This window comes from Cebidichthys violaceus, unplaced genomic scaffold (assembly GCF_023349555.1).
Source record: "Cebidichthys violaceus isolate CVI_PGR_0920_01 unplaced genomic scaffold, fCebVio1.0.p SCAF_33, whole genome shotgun sequence".
Classification (NCBI taxonomy): domain Eukaryota; kingdom Metazoa; phylum Chordata; class Actinopteri; order Perciformes; family Stichaeidae; genus Cebidichthys; species Cebidichthys violaceus.
This window is the reverse complement of record NW_027176517.1, coordinates 1,960,545-1,978,344: the sequence shown is the minus strand read 5'-3', so window position 1 is coordinate 1,978,344 and position 17,800 is coordinate 1,960,545. Positions and strand designations below refer to the sequence as shown.

Below are 17,800 nucleotides of genomic sequence, written 5' to 3'. Positions count from 1 at the left end.
GAGTGCAGTGATGTAAAGGAAACATCAAGCCGCCACCACCCCCTCAGGCTCTTTCAGACCCCAGCTGACTCCTGCTTGATAGTTGTGTCAGCCAATGATTGACATTTGCTAATTTCCCACTTTTGCACGGGCCGTTTAAGGCCAGTTAAAAGGCTGGAGGCTCTGAGCAGGAGTCCGTGTTAATGACGGCTCCTGCTGGGGCAAAACCAGCCTTAGAACAGTTTGTGTGGGCTCCATCTTAATAACCGTGGACCCGTGGCTCCACTGAGTTTAATTGAGGCAGCATGCTTGAATGGAAATGACAGAAGCACCTTTTTAGATTTCAAATATTCAAATGAGGAGAGAGAGCTTTTTGCAAGGTTGGTATTGAAAGCACAGCGTAAAATTTATATTATACTCTTCGCACCAAGCGGTATTAGAGGAGCAATATGCGTCTGGATTCACCTCCAATTTCACTGTTTGTGGTCATTTTCCATAATTGCTGTAATCACTTCGGTACCTGTATAGCGGCTAATTGGGATTGATTTGTTTTGACGGCACAAACCTTTCAGGCCTTGGAGTTATCTTAATTGTTATTTTTACAGCAAATGTGACCCATCAACACGGGTGCAGCAAAGCCAATTAACAGCTAATTTTGGTGTGTGTATATATATATATATATATATAATGTAAAAGTAGGTCTTGTGGAATAAACGTGAAAAACATAAACATACTTCAAACTGTGTATTCATTTAAAGACATCAAGAAGTTTTCCTTTGTTTTACACTTCAGGTAAACCTGATCTCATTTGACTGCGTATGAATTGTATGACATGTTTAGGATGGTTCGTCAGTCATGATAACGCACTTCAGGCTTTCTGCATGTCATTATACGCCACATCGTTAACCAATGACACTCAACTCAACACTTTGGGACACGAGCGCCGGCCTCCTGGTTGAAGGTCCTGAGTTTGTTTGTCCCTGTTCTCCCACCAGCTGGAAGAAGTCTCTCTCTTTTTATACAAAGCCACTCGTTCTGAGCAAAGCATCTTCACGCACCTGGGTCTACATTTCAGTCAGAACGGACCGTGTCGTGTGAAATGACACGCAAGAATAGCGCCGTTAATGAACACAAAATGACAACGTCAAATCTCCATGAGACCGGGCCGGTAACGCGGTCCGTCTCAAACATCTAGCAAGTCTGCTGGAGTTCATTTTCAAAACATACTAGAATCAAAACCAATTGATTCAACATGATTTCTTCAGATAATGGGCTGAACCATAACCACTGCCATGTTCCTTTACTGACAATGACTCAACATCAGTATTATACCATCCACTTCAGACTGCTGCTGCACTTCCAGATCCAATTTTGAGTCCCAACCAAGCTTTTTTCTTCCTATTACACTGAAGCATTGTAAGCTATTGGGTTTTTATTCACAGCAAGTAATAGCAGACATGAATCATAAGGGCTGTGGTTGTAGTGAGTTATACGTCACCAGCACCTGTGGTGTTGTAAAGAAAGGATATTCCTAACGATCTGTTTTCAAGTGCAAAGTGAAAGACAGTCAAAGGCAGAACTGGACACCTTAGAAAATGACGACGACGCCCACGTTTACTTCCTGTTTGGGTCTTATCGCTCACGATGTGTCCCGCCCGGATTCGTCACACGTTGCCGTTGTCTGTGCCAGCATATGTTGTGCAGGTAAATCTGACAAGATGCGCAGGAGACAAGCTGTTGTTCAAGTGATATGGAAGCGGCATTATCATCACGTACTGTATGCTGAACAAAGTACTTGACCCATAATGTAGTACACATCTGTTTTTAAACTGTTTACGCCGGACATTGTACCAGAAAAGTCCTGCCTTATAGGCCTGCAACGGTTGGAAGTTATTCATGAACGGATGCTAAAATGCGTGAGTCCAGAGATGGAAAGTTCTGTGGAGAGAAAGAGGTTCTTCTTCTTCTGTGGTTTGGTGGCAGGTCTTTCTGTATTAGCTTCAGGACCACATAGGAATGTGACCCAGAGCTGATTTGGAAGAAAGAAATCGTATTCCTGAGACCAAACTACTCTGAAGAAAAAAGAACATTGCACTATTGCATTCCCTTCTTTCTTCTAGTTTAGTAGTGTTTTTTTTGCCTAGCATAATTAGCCTACCTGTGTTTTAGAATGACGGTAAATGATCCTTACACCCTTGAACATGAGAGCAAACAAACGGGATCCAGGCAACATTTGCTCGTAATGAGAACGCGGCGTAATTGGTGAGATAACGACTCACTTCCCTCGAGCTCTGAGGGATGAAGTCGATCTGGTGAGGGAGCGCTCCGGAAACAGCATCCTCGTGTGCAACGTTCAAGATAACATTTTAAAGGGTTGGAATGTGTCGCGGGCTCTAATCAACAACAAGTGCTTCTGGGTAAAGCCTCGACACACACACACACACACACACACACACACACACACACACACAGGACTGTTCACTTGTTTGATTAGAGCTCAGAGATCTGTGTGCAGAGCACAAACTCGCAGCGATGATGCTTTTTGTTGAACGTTTGCAGATGACATTTTTGTGTATTCAACTGGTGCTCAAATGGTGTGGTACTTTACAGGTGTGTCCAGTGTACAACAGGCTACATACACTCTTCTGAAGTAGTTAAAAGTATTGTGTGAGTACTTTCCTCATTCATTTAATAACACCTTATAACTTTCTGAATGTGTCCTCACACATGTGTTTTATTCACACTAAACATGAGGATTGGTCTAATCAGCCTGAACTGAAAACACCTTTTCACGTGACACGCAGAGAGGTCAAACACATGCGCGTGTCGTTCCCCTCGTCACACGATCTAACACAGAAGTGGTGCAGTGCAACTCCTCTGCAACTCACTCACTGCTCTGGCTTTACATGCATTTCAAGACGTGCCTTTTTTACGCATATGCTATGTCAGTCCCGTGGGAAAGCTTTGACATCAGCAAAGCAATCAGCCGCTTGTTTACTCACAGCCTGCTGCAAGCAGAGAAAGAACAGACCCTTCTGGAAACCCGTCAAAACCCTCTTTAGAGTAAATAGTTCGCCCTGCTGCCGTTGGCGCTCTCTTTGCTCGAACGTGCAGCGAGTGCGAGTGACTTTTTGCACAGGCTTGCTTGCGAGCGAGGCCCGGGTCAAAGACTTGCTAATCAATCTCTGTTTTAATCGGTGTGCGGTACATGATGGCGGGGATTTGCCGCACCAGAACAATTAAGGCTGTGTCAGCAAAGTCGACAGGTCGTCAGCCAGACAGAAATACTCTAAATTGACTTTCACATACCGTTACTGTCAGAAAAAAAGTAATTGCATTGATCTATGGCAAACACAAACATTATGGCACTTGAAAACAAACAGAATGCTGGGACCTGGATGACTGGATATCGACGTGGATATTTTAGGACTGAGACTTTTTTCTTTTGCCAAAAATTGGTGGTCATTGTTTTCGTAAGAATTGTGCTTTTGGTCGAGGTGGATATCAATATGTGTGGGAACGTTTTTAAGTTACTGAAAGACACAAAAGTCCTCGGAGCACAATGAGACTGATGACTCATTGATTGTCTGCAGCAGGGTGACCCGTTCCTTTAAAGAGGGAATCACCAGGAGCATAAACACACACGACGACATAAATACGTTGTGCAAATCACAAGGAAAAAGAGAACATAAAACCTCAAACGTATGTTTCTGACTCATTTGTTGGTCAGAAAGACTTTAACCAAAGGTATTGACCGTCCAAGTGCAAACGGTTCTATTTGTCTCACAAGGCACAGATTGACGACAGTGTCCTTAATATTTGTATATTTCACAGTTTTTGTTCACTTGTGAGCAGAACTACTCAACACCACTCACACAGCCCTGACAAAGTATTATGTTATTATGGTAAATGTGTTAGCAAATACTTTCCTATTTATACATCAAACAGTCTAAAATTAGCATACATTTGAAGTTCCATTTCTGTGGACCAGTTGAGAGAAAAGAGGATTTGTTCTCGTTTCAGATCTGCTTTGGCCTGAACAACACCGGAGGATAAAGATCCAGCGCTCTGGCTACATGTTCCACTTCTTCACTAGATAGTCCTGAGTTGTGTCTCAGTTGACCAAGACCTCATAACAGCACATCGCATGGTGGTAACAGGTAATCTGTCAGCCAAACAATGGAAAGTCCAATTGTGATCATTCTTCATGGTGGACCCACAAATTAAACACATCCATGAGAATATGCTCAGAACTAGTGACGTCTTAACGACGTGAAGGACTGCTAACATCAGGCGGGAGCTGGAGGAGGACGGGTCAAACAAACACCCAGGAGAACAGCGGGTGAGACCTGAGACCCGACATGTCGTTGAGTTATTCTGAAGTCTCGTTTGTCACGTGTTTGAAGACTCACTTTAAGCCCGACCCTGAGGATTCTCCTGAACCAGTGGCGTTGTGTGTTTTTGTTGCCTAACGCTACAACGTTAAGCTGTTTTCACGGTGGTGGCACTCAAACGCACCGTGTGCTGTTCAGAGGTCGTGGGCATCTCGTGTATGTCTTTGAGATCCCGTTGGTCTGGTCTGTGGTTCTGGGCCGGCAGCGTTAACTGGGTTCATCGGAGCTGAAACCGCTCCCTGCTGCTGGACCTGAGGGTGATGAGAGTTCTGACAGACTGAAGCATGAAATAAGCCTGTAAGCTATATTGTGCTGAAACAATTAGTTAATTAATCAATTTATAACAATTGATGAATCATTTTACTTTTACTATTTTCTACTGTTTTAAGGTTGCAAAGTTACATGGTCACAAGCTTTGTAATTGTCGTTGTAGGACAGGGTTGCACAACGACATTTAGATTGTACTCCCAACAAATAAAACTGTATTACATATGGAGGGTGGAGGGTGAATTAAAGAGGAAAGAGGCTGTTTTGAGGTGTGGTTGTTGGGCAGCTGATACTTCTGTATCTCCTTCCAGACAGCAGCAGGGTGGACAGGTTGGGTCTTTGTCTTTTAATATCCCCTGAGCTTAGAAATACAACCGTTACTGAGCTTTCTTCAGGTGGGTGGAGATGTGTGAGGACCACCTCAGCTTGTTTGTGGTGCTGACTACCAGTCACTTAAAAGCTGCATACTTCATCAGCTCCACTGATGGAGACCTCCAGGGACGTGTGTCTTCGCCTCCTTTTTTTTCTAAAATCAACAATCATTACACATGAATAACAATAAGTAGCCAATATAAAATATAGCGTCACGTTAAGCATGGCCATTTGATTCATTGTTAATTACGTTTTGATTGTAATTGAGGCTCCAAATTAGCTTAGCCTATTAAATCTGTTGTCTGGCTCTCTGAAAGAAAAAAAACAACTGTTTACCGGAACTGTTGCTCTTAAATAAGCATATTAATCATGAGTGTAAAAAGCAATATAGACGATATTGATTCGTGAAGCTTTGAGCAAATTAAAAAGGCGTATGTGTAATTTAGTAGCGTGCTTCCACCACAGCGTTCCCTACTTCCCAAAGATGAACGGGACATTAGGGTACTCGGCATGATCACATGAATCCCAGAGAGGTGACGATAACTGATAAACAGGAGGATTAGAAGGAACGTGTTTATGTCAGCCTATTCATTTTGCTTTAACGGCATCATACGCTGACTGCTGGCAACAACACACCTGCACGAATTTAACAACCGGGGAAGATAAAGGGCCCATAGATTTCTGTCCCTTCCTGTCTTGTCCTCCCTCACCCTCGGGCCTGAGCGATGGCTCTCAGTAACTTATGTGACGGCGAAGTTATCGCCACGATTGATGGCGCCCCAAAGGAATCGATAGGGTGCGTGCCTCCGACGGGGAGACGATGCCCACATATATTTCAGGGCCATTAACTGACCACAGTTACCATACTGGAGGCAATGTTTCTCAATCTGACTCTTCATACCACGAGATGCATGAAAAATCTAAGAATCAGATGCAAAAGTTGCACGCGTACCGCTCCTGCTAAAAGGACCCGGGTCCGGGTCCGGACTGTTTCTCGGGTCAAAGGAGATTTGTTAACAGCGTCCGCTAATCTCTATAATCCCTTTTTCTTTTCACGTGATGGTGTTTACAGGCAGGCCAGATGATTTATGACCTTACCTCCCCCAACCGTACATATCGCTCTCCATTTCTGAGGTACAATATGTAAAGCAAAGTCAATTAAGCGACTGGATGACACGGCGCCTTATCAGAGGGGACAACATTGCAAATGAAGGCACCGCCTTGGTCAGTCGTTTTGACCTTTCATTATCTCCCCACAAAAGTGAATGAGATAACGCTTTGCACCCGATGGAAACATGTTGTTATCTACGCCTCCAATCACCCCGGTCCCTCGATGAACCGGACCAGGGATTACATTGAAAAGGGGGGGGGGGGGGGGGGGGGGGGGTGTAGGACTACTTTGTGAGTGAAGGATGAAGAGTGAGGCTCATTTATTGTCACACATGTTCACACCCATACATGTCTGCTTTAGGCATTCACTCTCTGGATGTTGATATGCATATTAAGTCAAAGATAAAAAGAAATGTCAACATTTTCTAATTATTTAAGGACTTCATTTTATATATATTGAAATGCATTTTATTGGCTTTTATCTTTTGTGTCACATTCAGTTGTTGGACGTTCTCCTGTCCTCACAGGTGTAACTGAAAGAAAATGTTTCCTTCAATAATTTCAGCAAAACAAACTCCAGTAGTTCCCAAGTTACTTTTAATGTAGTGTGTGTGTGTGTGTGTGTGTGTGTGTGTGTGTGTGTGTGTAGGTGTGTGTGTTGTTAAAGATGGTTGTAAATAAACAATACAACTTTTGAAACTGTTATAGATCAGATCATAAGATCATTATTTTTTATAACAAACAGCAGGTAATCGTTACAAAAACAGAAATTTCTCGACAAATTGGATTCCAAAAGACAGAATTCCAGCAGCGTGTTGAGTGAGAACCGTCTTCGGTTCAGATCTGACGGCACATGAAGCCCCGAGAGCCTCGATACGGAAATTAATCACGGCACTTCTTTTTTTTTTTCTGGAAAGCAACGGCTCTGTAAACAAAATTAACAAAGCAGATGAGAGGGCCAATGAGGGCATGTCCCCCCGACACCAACGCATTGTTGTCACAATAGACATGTACGCAGACGAATATTTCCTCCTTGGCATTGTGTGCCATTATGAGGCCCGGGCAGCTGGGCTTCTATTAATTAACTTGGCAGTCAACGTTTGGTTTGCACTCGGGTGATTTAGGCCTGTTTAAATGAGGGCTCGGGAACGTGTGGGAATGCCTGCACCAGATTCAGGGAAAAATTACAGACGGTCAAACCGCGAGGGAAGAAGCCTCTTCTGGAAGCTCTGTGTAATTTAACATGGCTGTCAATCACCGTTTCTAAAGGGCCCCGGAATCCCTCGTCTGTAGCGGGGATAACACAAACGGAGCAGAGATCTGACTCTCAGGAAACGTTCCACGAAATCCTGAAAAAGCAGACGTCCAACCTTCAAAATCTAAGTACTTGTCGATGGCAGAAAGCGAGTCCAACGGCCACGTCTCAGTGTCTCGGTCCACTCGCATATCTACTGTAATATCTACTGTATGTGTGCAGCAGAATCATCCCACACAGGTCGGTGTGATAGGAACAGTTCACCGGTGTAAAAAGGAAAAAGGCTTCAAGCGGTGACCTTTCATTGTTTTCATCACCATGCATTTTTTAAATATTCTGTTTCAAGTTATATGTACTGTGAGGAAGCGATTGATCGTCAGTTCATTAAACTCATCGCATGTGAAGGTTACCGGGTCTTTCAGCAGCTGTGGTGGTTCTTTCAATGTGTGACGAGTCGCTGGAGGAGCCCTCAGAACAGTGACACAGTATTAACTTTAAATACACATTTACTAAACAGCTATGATGTTTTAACTTCATGACTGGAAAACCAAGTGTGACCTGCTGCTGCTGCTGCTGCTGCTTCACCTCACTTTACTCCACCTTCATGTCCCCCAAACACTGATTGTGTCAAACTTAACCGGCAACAACAGCGACGCGTTAGAAACTCAGCGGCTACATCTTCACTCGGTCCTCCTGGAGAGTGTTTACAAGCGCATTTGTATTTACTGAATAAGAATTATATGAATTTCAATGAGAAGGAAATCTATTCTAAAGTTAGAGAATCTGTCAAACATGTCCACCGGTCTGCCTACGCAGAGGCTCGGAGGATCTATTTCAAAATGCTCTTTAAATAAGAAAGAAAATACTTTTCACATCTAGAAACAACATTGAGAAAACTTTACGCTTTACGCTGCAATTTGCGGCATATTAACTCAATTCTTCATGAATTTGTTTTCAATCCGTTTCCTTAATAACCACATCATTTCCACATGTGTAATCCACCAGTGGACTTCCAGATTGATGTTGCGAGGCGATGATCTGGCTTAATGAGACACTGTGTATTCACTTTGATAGGTTATATGATATTTATGAGCTACTTGACTTTTATGTGAAGCTACAGAGCAAACATCTTCGCATGACGAGGGAAGCATGGGTTGATAACAGCTGTTGTTTCAAATATGTTTTTCAATACAAAACATAATTTAGTACATTTTTGAGAAGACGTTTAATGAGATGAGAGTCTAAAAATGAGCGTTAAGGCGCGGTGAATCAAGCGTCGCGACTGAAGCAGAATCTAAACAGACAGACTGGCTTCTGCTCTCTGGCCAAAAAAATACAAAATCCATTCTGCTAAGCTTCGCTGTAATTGAAGTAATTAATTTGGGCAGACAGATATAAGGGTATTATGGTAATGTCTAAAAAAAGAAATCAATTTCTGGTTTTAGTAATACTTCAGTGGGGAAAGCCAGGTTTTAGATATGCTTTTAATTTGTGTGTTTAATCGGGGCTCATAGTCCACAGGAGGAATTCATCACTGCTATCCGTGGAGTTGTGCTCTGCTGCTTTCGGATACTTAAAAAAAATTCCCTTTTCTAGAAGAACAAATGCTGCTCATCGCTGCTCATCGCAGCACAGTGCAGCTCAGGTGGAGTTAAACTCGCGCCCGACAGGGACTCACAGAAACATCAGCTGGTGTGCGCCTCACTGTCGGACCAATCAAAGCCCCACCTCAACCGTTAACCGCCGGCGTCGCTACGACTTCACCGTGAATCAATGAAGTCCCTGAGCAGCGGCGGCACATTATGATATCGATTGTTCAAATCGGCAGCCGTATAAACGCCTTCTTGAACATACTGTAGCGAGCGCATTCATGGCGTCGTCTCCTTCAGCTTTGCCGATGATGATGATGATGAGGATAATAAAGGCTGGGGAGTTTTTAACGACGGGAGGAAGATTCAACGGCCGACTGGGCAGACGGTGCACCGGCCGCCCCCGCCCCTGATAAATGAACTGTGGACAACACGGTGCCAAACCCATCACTGCTCGGACAGCTTAAGTAGAGGTAGGCGTAATAAATGATTCAGTAGTCCTGAGAAGTAGGGTGTCAATTTGTAACGTCCTCCAAACGCCCAACCACCTCTGCCTGCTGCTACAAAGCTTACAGATTTGTCTGAAACCAGCTGCAGATCTAATTTTAATGGTGCGACACCTTCCGCTGAGTCATGCACTTTCCTCCCCCCTTCTCCGCTTCTCCCAACGCTGTCACAAAACAGTCCTTCCTGCTGACTTCTATTATCTCTGTCAGCAGAGGGGCCCATGGATCTATCAGGCCAAAGCTGGGAAATACAGATAGTGACAGGGGTAATGTGGACCGGGTCACTTCACATGCCTTAACTTGTCCTTTCTTCTAACGCTCAATCCTCTGCAAACCGCAGGTCCAGGATTTATCTGCACAACTTCCTCTCAGCTTTGTGTCGTACAGTTGCTCTCTTCTGGCTGAAGCAGAAGGTTTGGATAAGAAGAATACACAGGGGGGGGGGGGGGGGGGTAAAACACAAGGAGCACTGCTCTGCTGCAATGAGAAGGTTTTAACATGTGAAACTGCCCTCAGCCTAAATCATGAAGTGCTGCTGCTGCTAGATATCATAGATTTATTCTGTGGTATGTTGAGGTCACCGGGAGCAACGCTCTCCCCCTCAGGAAAAGACAAATATCAGAAACATGAGATCTCGTTCCTCCATCACTTCTGAGGCTGGCCCAAGGCTTCCTGTGGGGACAGGAACTAGATCCCAACACCGCATCGTTGGTCTTATGATGCTATTGACATTCTCCCGGTGTTATGTCTCACAATGTCTCACAACTCTACAAACATGTTCTAGAATAGCACTGATGACTAAGCAGCTTGGTCTGGTCTTCATTGTTACTCTTCATGGTTGGTCAGGGTCTGCAATCGAACAAACTCAGTGATGCATTCATTTCTTACTAATTAATAACTAATGAATTCATTACTAATGGTGGAGCTCCTTGAGCTCATTAAAAACAAATATAGGTAACACTTTATGAAGCATTAGTTAAATATGAGTAAACAATTCATTATTCATAAAGCATTGTTCCTACATTAACACTCATTAGTATGCAATTCACAAACGGTTATTCTTCATTAATAAGCTCGTCTATTATGTGTTTGCTGATTGTGTTTTCATATTTTATAAATGATGGGAGTCCACATGTGTAAATGAAGTATTGTATTTATTACAAAACAATTATTCAGGAGTTGTAGATGATTAATTTATAAAGTGTAAGTAAATGATTTAGATGGACATTATTCATACATTCATACAGATATGATACAGACTTATTTATACATGCACTAATGGTTATGTTAATATACTTTAGTAAATTGTTATCATACAACATGACATAAGGTACTTTATTACATTTGATTGGAAGCTAATTATAGGAAACCTGTAAGATAATAAGCTATATTTATTTAACACAATATTTAAAGATATATACATTGGCTTATTTACTGTAGTGCAGGCATTATGCAATGCATGCACTGTGCAGCCGTGCTACAGTACAAACAGAAATGTAATATTGAGCGCCTGCTGATGGAGGTCAACACGATGTTTAAAGGTGTGAAGTCAGGACTGTGGATGAAATGAATTGGGACATTTACTGCCAGCTTATTGTTGCTGAAGGTCAGGGTTTTTGTAGAACTTTTTGAGAGATTAGTCACCTGACGTAGGTTGATTATGTAGCAGTTTACTCCTGGCACTGATTCTTGAGCAGTGAAGAACTCGGGTGGGGGTGAGTGCAGAAATGAGCTCCACTTGAGACGTATTTCCTGAGACTCATCTGGGTTTGTTTGCAACCAGGGAACAGAAGCGACCATATTTGGACTGCTGAGGAGTGAAGCCGTGGTAGAGACCCAGTAGAGGCCTTTGGTAGTGACCCGTCAATCACAAGGTAGCCACACCCCCAGTTGACTAAATGAACATCATGCTGTGTTGAAGAAGACTGTAAACTAGAGATTGAGACCATAAACTCATGTTTACAATGTTTACTGAGGGAATAAATCAAGAGAGAAGTAGAGTCATTTTAGACTAGACTTCTATACGACCAGAGGAGTCGCCCCCTGGTGGACACTAGAGAGAATGCAGCTTTAAGGCACCTTCTCGTTGGCTTCACTTTATAGAACCAACGGTTGCCGCCTGGTTTCTACAGTCACTCAGAATGGACAGATCAACCTGCTTCGGCTTCCACGTCACCGCTGGATAAATTCTACACGCTGCTCCTTTAAGCCCGAGCAGGATGTGTTTCCTTAAAGCTAACGAGGTGCTCAGTTTGAATCCACAGCGTTAATCAGGTGTCGAGTGCGAGCGCGTGCCGGGCTCACCGGTGTGTAGGAAGTGAAGACGCATCAGCTTCACAGTGCCTTCTGACTTCAACTTGATGTTGAAGAGGGGAGACTTTCCATCCCACGTCTGAAGATAAATTGCGGGTTTGTTCTTTTCTGTCAGTGCGCACACACCACCCCCAACGAGTAATAGTGTTGATATGAGTTCCCTTGTACAGAGACAAGCTCCGACTGTTGTATTGAAAGGAGGGGGCTGTGTGTGCCGGGATGGCCATGGGGGAGTTTTTGCTTTCATCAACGAGGTCAGCCTCTCAGCGAGAGCTTGTTGCTGCCTAGTACTTTATCTGCAATACATCACCGGTGATGGATGGCTAGCGGAGAAGCCGTAGCCTACTCATTCACAGCGCTATATCATTTCCGATAAATCTCAAAGCTATCTGTTCATTGGGTTTCAATGATAGGCTTCCTCCATGGCAGCACAGGTATGAAAGCACACCGGGTTATCTGGCCTCTCAATTCCCAATTTTTTTTTTTGTCCCAGTCAGAGAAGTGACTGATGATGTCTGCACCGCTGACATGTGCAACCACAAAGTCAGCAGAGAACGACGGGCCGTAGATCACGATCACAATCTAGTTTATTCTGTTTCTTAACGTTTTAAACATTTATACCAAAGATGTAAAAACATTACAGCAACACCAAGGGAGCGGTCGCAGTGGGACTTATGTGTCGAATGTGTGTTACTGCTCTGTAATGAACAGCTTAGCAGGGGTGGTTGTAAGTTCAGTGCCTAACCTAAGGGCACTTTGACTGGAGTTGATGTTTAACTTTTTTTTATGGTCTGTCCGGGGATTTGTGCCAACAACTTTTTCTTGGTCATGAGTTTACTTCTCCAGCCGCAGCAAGACGATGCAGTTTAAGACTCAAAGCTTGACTGAAGCGCTCTGAACCTGCAGCTCTGTCGCGTCACACGACGGGAGGAATCGCTGCGTGATATCTGTCTTTACTCGAGGGGAGACGGAGCAGTTTACCCCCCCCTCCTCCTCCACAGTTGTTTTATCAGTCCTGCAATCCCACCGAATTAGCAGCCACACTGTTTAAGCACCGACGCTGTCACACCATGATAAATATCGTGAATGAATACACTGATTACTATCACGGTGTTATTGTTGTTCCTTTCAGTGGAAAACAAGGTTATCTCACCTTTTTCTAAAAGCGCCTCTGGTATCGACTTAATTCCTCTTCTCATCAGGGTCATCATTAAGCCTCGTATTGGCAATTACACAAAGTGTTGTTTATGGTATAATAAGTACAACGGTATCGTGCATTTGGGAACTGGATATGATATTATGAGAAGTTGGGTAGATGAAAGCATTAACCCTGAGTACCATTAAGTCTTTTTCAACGGCTTGTTCTTGAGATTCCGCCGTGTTCAACAAAGGGTAAATGATGATGATTGCTACTCGTTTTCTTAAAAAGTCGAGAAGGGAAGAAACAGAATTTGCCGCGTGATGAGACGCACGGTGAATATCCCCCTGTGAGCCGTTTGAAAGTTTCTCTTTTCATGAACCTTTTGTCCTGGCTATGCGGTGATAAGCACGCTCCATAATAAACAGGGTGCGATCCTGCCGGCGCTGGCTTATATATTCTAATGCTGAATCTGTAGTGCGGCAATAGATAGAAGGTAACACTAGATGGCTCGGGGTAATCTGTATGAAGTATGAGGTATATTCATCCCCTGCACCACATAATCCTAGCTGTTTTAAATATAGAATAGATAACTGCTGGTCTGATGGTATTCTGGGGAAATGATAGACGGTGAAATGGAGGTAAAATGAATGGGCCCTTAGTTGAACAGACCTAAATTCATTTCACAGGCCCAGTGGAATGGAGTTATCTGAATCAACTGTCCTCCACGGCTGCCGGAGGGATATTGGAGACGGCTAAGGTCAAATTATAGGGGGGTTCAGCTCGTATGCGACTGTGGACGAATTGCCTTAAGAGTTTGCAGGAGCCTGACATTCAGGCATTCCGCTACAGTGAGATTGACTGAGATGGGACACGGAATGGGTTGAAAACGCAAATCCTTGCTGTGCATTAACGGTATATATATATATCTCTGGTTCAGGGCTGACTCACCTCTGACATGGACATGAACTCCCTTTTGAACAGAACGCTTGCATTAGAAAATGAAAAAAAGAAAGTGAAAATGGCCAAATGTTACCCCCCCCCCCCTCCCCTCCCCCTCCCCCTATAGGGAACACATGCTGCAGCCATCCAGACAGCGGCAGAGCTCTGAAGACACGCGGTGCTCTCCAGACACACTCCTCACACCACACTCTGCTGAAGGTGTAAATTAGTGACACAGCCCTGCTCATCACAGACACTGAACGCTCCAGTCCCACCAGACGTGATGGAGATCCGTCGCGTGAACATCACTCATTAATATGCTAATGGTAGTCATTAATGGTTGATAGCTAAATTAATGGAATTACAGTACTAAGCCGTCCGTGGCCAAGAAGAAAGGGGCGCCGACAAGGAGCCATTTTGAGAAAATAAATATATATTTCTGGTGAAATGTTGGTTCTGTTGAAGTGTTTTTGTCAAACAAAACACAATCACCTAAAGTGGTTAGTAATTAAGTTGTGTTTGCTGTTGTGTAAGCAGTATATTGCGTATATAAATAATCTGAATTAGTTGTTTAAGTGGTTTTTATTCGGAAAATGAAACTTGATCCCAGGGTGAGGCTGGTGATTCAGCTCCACGGACAGCACCCCGTCCATCGGCAACAACACCGGCGGAGCTGGAAAGGTTCAATGTGAATGACAAATGGGTCGGGATGGAAACAACGCTGTCGTTTATTTATCCTAGCGTAGCGCACAGATGGGTGAATACACTTAAGGAAATGGCTAAATTAATGACATTTTTCTTATACGTTGTCAGTTTTTTGCGGCATCGTCCTGATCACAATTGACAGTAGGAATATAGAACAGAGTCTGTGACACAAGGAATCTGGCAGAACGCTCTGCTGGGACCCGACATAAATCAACGTCAGACCCGCGGACAGCTCCAGCACATCGCAGCATACTAAACGGACACTGAAACACACGGGGAACTGGGTTAATTAGCGCCACACTGAGGCTGCTGAATTCCAACACCTGATTGCTTTCACAGATTCATTTCTGCTGTTTCTGGGTAGAACGAGTTTCTCTTCTGTAGCTCCTGCAGAATCATCAGGAGTTAACCAACGACCCATGGACACCACCCTCGTGGTACTGCACCTGATGCAGCACCTTCTCCTTAGTTACACTGTGTCTTCCTGACATACTTCAGTCACATGAACGCTAATTGAAACACACACACACAGCATTGTTTTCACTTTATCATAAGTGATGTTCTCACTAGCTATAACGAAGAGCTTCCGCATCACTGAGGGATTCTACTTGTATAATTCAGACAGCAGAATCTGCCCTCCTGACGAGTCCAAATCCCCCATCGCTCCGGCTCTGGTTCTGATCACAACAATGTGAAGTGGAATCAGGTACCTTCTGCGTGAAACGGCGCTGATCCCTGTCCCTGTAATGTGTGCTGTCATGGTCATTATGAAGACGCCAGCATCTATTCATTCACTCGGTGGCCACAGTCTCTCCTGCATGGTGATTTTGGCAGAGCTGCCTTGTGCGGTGTCACTTAATGACTCATGGTTCATGCATGGGCATGCTCCACAAACCAAAGAGGATTAGGCATTATGCTCAGCACCTTCGCTCTCCTCTTACTAATGTGGCAGCTCAGACGGAGAAGGACTTAAACGTTGACGTCCTCTCCGGAGGCGCTTTTTCTCGGACTGGACGAGTCAAGCAATTATGGGGATATTCAATTACTCCCATTGCGCTGTTCATAAATAACTGCGACATTAAAAGAACTATATCAGGGCTCGGAGTTATTGACAAGACTGTCATTGCTGTTAGTGCACACCGGTGCTTTTCATTTAAAGTGACGAGGGGAGAGGGAGCCCGTTAACGACACGCCTGTTATCATTCTCGCCACGTCGCCTACCTTAGCTCCCTTTGGCAGTTATCACAGAGGGTTACTTGTGCCTTAAACATGTGACTTAGTGAGAGAGGGGCACAGGGGAGAGCTCAAGCGCTCATGCCCGCTATTTGCTGCTGGACGCCTACCTACGGTTCCTCCAGGATCTGGCTCCCGCGCTCCTCCACACGGCGATGCGGAGTAGGCGGGTCAAGTATAGGGAGGGGAAAAAAAAAAACGGCGCTGGGGTGGAATTCATGACGGGATATTTAACCATCTTCGTGGGGCGGCTGTGCGCGTCCCGGTAGCCGCATTCCGTCGCATCTGTCCGACGCTGGACCCCCGCCGGGTTCTGGCTGAAACCAATGCGCAAACGCGTCTTTTTTAATCTCCTAATCGACAGCCCCTTTGCGCTCCTTGAGTCTCTCTCCTCCTCCTCCGCCTCTACTCGTGTCTGCTCTTGACTGCATCTCCTGCTGGATGATTTCATTTTGTTAAGTCATTATCCACAGAAAGGTCAGAGCCTCTGCTTCTAGGAACTGCATTACACTGGGATAAGCCGACTTTTCACCCCCAGCAGAAAGTCAAAGTTTCTCACTGGTGTAGAACCGCGCGACGGATTGGTCCGGAGCAGCCATCCTCGCCGACCACTTTTTCACCTCTTTTCGGATCCCCGAGTGCGTACTGGAGGGTTCTGGAGCGCTGTGACTCTCTTTAATCCTTCTCCGCGGACTCGCTTCTCAACCCTGACGAACTGTGACATGAGTTTACGACACCGTGCGTTGAGAGCCACCGAGATTCAGCAAGAGAATGGGAAATACTGACTTAAACTTTATCCGCTGTTCCAACCCGCGGTGAGTTCATTATCTATGCATGTGTTGTTGTCCAATGTTGCTGTGTGGAAGTAGAATCCCCCCCCCCCCAAAAAAAAAAAAAAAAAGAATGTGAGCAGCCTACCTGTGGATGTGTTCTGCTTATGTGTTCTCTATTGATTCCTGGATAATAACAACCCACCAGCAGTGTGTTCGACCTGAGAGCACTCCTCCATCTGCTCTGCTGTGACTCGTGTGAAACGCTTTCTGAGGCCTGAGCACAATGCACGCACACACACACACACACACACACACACACACACACACACTCTCACACAGACACACACACACACACACACACACACACACACACACACACACACACACACACACACTCATCTAGACAAACATGACTCCAGACTCCTGCACATGTATGCAAACACACACACACACACACACACATACACAGAGAATCTCCCGCCGCTTTCCAAAGCTTACAAAATATTGCTTTTCATGCCTTGTCACTATATACATTAGCACAATCAGACCCATCTCCCCCCCCCCTTACTAACACTGCCACCCTTTATCTGCCTCTCCTGCTAACATCTCTAATCTATATTCCTTAGGGTGTATTGACATCCCCGCCTGTAGAGGATCAGATCTCTAACACCGATGTGTGATGTGTGCACGGAGCAGGGTTTGCCGAGCACCAGCGATGCAGAAAAAAAAAAACCCCCAGCTCCCTCTCGGGCTGGAAAAAAAGAAAAAGAAGAAGAACAGTCTAACCGATTTCATAATTATACATTTCACCCTCCAGCGTCACCCTCAAAGAGTCAGGGCAGCCTCGTGGGGTCGTCAGCGGAGGCTCTGTTAATGAGCCAAACGAATATCATCTTAAATGCAATCATACCGGTGCGAGGGCAGGTTTGCATAGGTGTCCAAATGTATTTTAAATTCTACTCCATACTAAACCAGTGTTTCAGAGCCACTATCCCACTGCAGAGGCAGGTTCTGTGGCTGAGCTTTATGCTGGAGGAAAAAGAAAACAGTGAATCACCGCTGTAATTCTCATTGCCACTTGCCAGTGTTAGGCAGGAGCGCCAACGCCTGTGACTTTTTATAGGGCCACAACAGGGCCACTGTTCAGCAGCGTCCTCATCTATCCTGGGAGACTGGTGAACCCGACCGTGTCCGGGCCTGAAAGGCACACTGTCTCCTCCCATG

At 44.8% G+C, this 17,800-nt stretch overlaps 1 protein-coding gene across 1 annotated transcript in view; it reads left to right on the top strand.

The window, feature by feature from the left end:
- Positions 1–15,460: 15,460 nt before the first annotated feature.
- Positions 15,461–17,800, top strand: part of LOC137883499 (BMP/retinoic acid-inducible neural-specific protein 3-like) — a 41,935-nt gene continuing 39,595 nt past the window's right edge. The window contains exon 1 of the mRNA XM_068724991.1: positions 15,461–16,618. The gene's annotated coding sequence lies outside the window, so the exon portion shown is untranslated. The remainder of the gene's footprint in view (positions 16,619–17,800) is intronic.